This window comes from Lynx canadensis, chromosome B2 (assembly GCF_007474595.2).
Source record: "Lynx canadensis isolate LIC74 chromosome B2, mLynCan4.pri.v2, whole genome shotgun sequence".
NCBI lineage: Eukaryota > Metazoa > Chordata > Mammalia > Carnivora > Felidae > Lynx > Lynx canadensis.
In genome coordinates, this window is record NC_044307.1 from 150,422,699 (window position 1) to 150,426,342 (window position 3,644).

Consider the following 3,644-nt stretch of genomic DNA (forward strand, 5'->3'; position numbering starts at 1 on the left):
CTCGAACCCAGGGACTGCGAGATCATGACCTGAGCCGAGGTCGGTGGCTTAGCCTACTGAGCCCCCCAAGCGCCCCGTCACAGGGGGAGCCTTTAAAACTGCTGGTACCCGGGCTCCACCCCGGACCGCCTGAAGTCAGGCCCCCGCGCTGGGGCCCGGGCACCCGAGAAGGACTTAGTGCCTTTGGGTCAGAGGTCAGGGAAGACCAAGCCGGATGCCCACGAGTCAGGAGGTCGCGAAATGAGGTCACGCACGTGGAAGGCTTGCGGGGGGTCAGGCGCTCGGGGCGCTGGTAGCACTGATCCTGAGGCTGGGGGCCTGCCCTGCCACTCACGGGACACCCGTGCTGCATGGTGCCCTCCCACTGCGCTGGGTTCCGGGGGTGCCTGGTGGGGGTCTGGAGGCCAGCAGACTCGGGAGAGTGAGGCGCCTCCCTCTCTGGTCATCTCACCAGAGCACGCGTGCACGGAGACTCCGGGTTTAGCTGGGGTGAGGCGATTGGGACGCACTCCGTGACGAGGCCCACATCGCGTATATTTTATGCCGACGTCGGAAAGAGAAGGCCAGGCCTCGTGGGTCTGTGAGCTGGAGAGGAAGTGATTCAGCAAGGCAGCGGTGAGCGCCCAGGGACGCAGGGCTTGGGGACATTAGCATGCTGTGGGCCAGGGTCGGGGGGAGGGGGACAAACGGTCACGGGGTCGGGAAGGGGGCGCAGGGGCTTCTGGGAGGACTCGAGTTGGGGCCAGTGGCCAGAAGTGGGCCTGGAAAGAGGCCCCGGAGGAAGGAGACTCTCTGGGTTTGATTTCGACGTGAGGCCGGAAGTGGTGAAGTCCCTTGGTACTTCCTCTCTGACTCGGTCACTTGCTGACCAGTGAAATGGCTTGTGTGCGGTGACTCCCTGAATAACCCAGGTTGGAGCGGACCCCGATCCAGCCCCTGTCAGGGATAGGGTAGGATCTCCGAAGGCCCTGGGCCCAGGCTCTGGAGGAGAAGGCTCTAGGCTCCCGCAGCAGAAAGTGACCCAGCCGTCCCCGAAGCCCGCGCCCTGGGCGTGCTGGCTCCCCGAGCCACCTGGGCACAGGACCCCCTTCGGACTGTAGGCCCTCTGCTCTGTCAAGGGTCACGGCGATCAAACCGCCATAAAACACACGCGGAGGTCCGTCAGACCGCGTCTGCCGTGCCTGCCCCCGGTCTCCACTGGGGGACCCGCATGAACACCCCTTTACATTTTAGGACCTGGAAAATGATTCTCTGTGAAAACACTGACAAGGCCCCTTTTATCAAGTAACGATGATTATATAATGGTTTTTTTAATTTTTTTTTTTAATTGCCTTGGCTGCCAGGACGCTTGGGCTCATTTTTGTAAATTGCAGGAACTCCCTACCGGCTGCAAGCCTAGATTTTTTAAGACATTTACTTTCTCTTTATTAGGTGCTTTTAAGTTTCCTATTTCTACCTTTGCCATTTTATTTTAGATTTATCTCTGGTTTCAGGAAGGTTTTTAATCATACATTGTGACATATATACAATCATACGTTCTACAGTTGTTGAACCTCACCCCCTTCAGTTACTCTGAGCCAGCAGTAAAATTAGGTCTTTGTTGCTGAGCCCTGGGAGTCGGGCCAAGCGATTTATGGTTGTTGGATCAGATCAGTCGAGGTTTGTAATAACGCCACGGAGTCTAGGGACGCACGGGCTGGGCTGTCTTTTAACCTCAGTCCGGGGAGGAGGCGGGGACACCCCGTTGTACACGGAGTTTCGCAACAACACCTTGTCCGGATTCCAGGGAAGCAGGGAGATCTTCACCGGACAAATGGAAGACTGAGAGCGAGACTCAATCACTTCCTTTCCGCTACAATCCAGGCTTCCCGCTGGCACAGGCGAGGCAGGAAGTGCTCGTCTGACCGAGGCCACTGGCCACCCATCCTTCACCCGCCGGCCAGGCCCCGCAGCTGGGCACAGGGGCACGCTCACCAACTCTTCTCATCAGACAGTTCGGAGCGGGGAGAGAGAAGAGAAGGCGGTGATGGTGTAGGAGGCGATGTTCGGGGAGACCCGATGTCCAGCCAGGCGGCTCGTTTGGCGGATGGGAGAGTGCCGCTTGCCCAGAGCCTCTGGGAGCACCGGCCGGCCGCCCCGGACCACAGCCCGTGTCCGCGGCAGCGCTGACCTGTGGGCCTCTGTCACCGCATCAACAGTGGCAAACGAGGTCAGGACCCGTGGGACCCCTCAGCCTCTTTCAAGGCCAGCGAGACCCCGGCTGTGGGGGTGCCGGGGGACACCGCGCCCTCAGCCCTTACTGAGAGAGCCTTTGTTCCCCGCGTTGGGACCAGGCTGGCCTTGGGGCCCCAAGTTCCAGACCAGGCCCCTCGGCCCACGCTCCCCTCATCTTCGAGTGCCCAATGGATCAGGAAGGGGCTGGCACCCCGAGCGACAGAGCAGAGCATCCAACCTTTGCCGTTTAAGCCAGACACTCGACAGCAAGCTGCCCAATGTCACCAATCACCGAGGGCGCCTCCCCGGCCTTCCAAAATAATAATTAAAAAAATAAATAAAAACGAGACAAAATAAGATAAAGTCACATAAAATATCAGGCCTGCCTGCGTCCCCCCTGTGTCTGGGCTCTGCCGTGGGGTGCCAGTTTGGACAGGTGCCTCTCCAGGTCTCTCCAGGGCTTTGCACAAACTTCCAGTTCTGCCCTTAGCCTGGGGTGGGGGGGGGGGTTGCTTTCCTGTCGACCTTTGGCCCAGGGCACGCTTCTCAGTGCCATCTATGTCTCAGCAGACGCCCGGTGGGGTCAGGACGATGTGGCCTGTTTTCTTCCAGGGCGCCTCTGGAAGGTAGGAGGGATTCCTAAGCGAGTTGGGGTGTCTCCCTCTCAGAGGCTCTGAGCCGAGAGAGAAACCGAAGAGCAGTTCCACACCGGCCTGTCTTACCTGATTTGCATCCAGGAACGCCACACGGTTTATTTACGGAAGCCCCAGCCTCCAAGGTGGAGGGGACCGTGCCTGTCATGAGCTGGGTGCGTTGGTGTGGAGGGGCCGGAAGATTCTCAAGGTCGCAGAGGCGTGCGAGCAAAGGTCTGGAACAAGATGTCCTGGAGAGGAGCCTGGCGGTCTCCTTGGGACAGGACTCAACTCGCCTCATTGAGATGGGGAGCCACGGAAGGGTTTTCAACAGAGGTTTGACCTGATGGGGCTTCGCTGAAGGTCTGGAAGAGTGCCGGGCTGTAACGGAGGCTGGGGCCTGGGTGGGGGTGCCTGTTCATGGGGAAGCGGGAGGGGCTTCACGGGAAGTGGAGGGAGAAGCCTGGGCAAAGAGCAGGTGCCTTGGGGTGGAGGGGGCAAGGGTGACAAACCCCAGGACACCGTCAGAGGGGCCAGAGGGCTCTGAGAGCCGTGGAAAAGGGAGAGGCTCAGCAGGGGGCAGAGGCCAGAGTTAGCAGCTTGTTAAAGACGACGAGGGTGGGAATAGAGGGAATAGACCGTTGGTGGATGCGGGTTCTGATCGGAAGGTGGGTGTGTAACAGTTGTCTTACACATTCTAGTCTACGGCGGGCTCACTCACTTACTTGGTGACTGGTGTGTGTGTGCTCTACTGAGTATTTAGAATAAAAGTGTTTGCACAGAAGATAAGTCCATGAT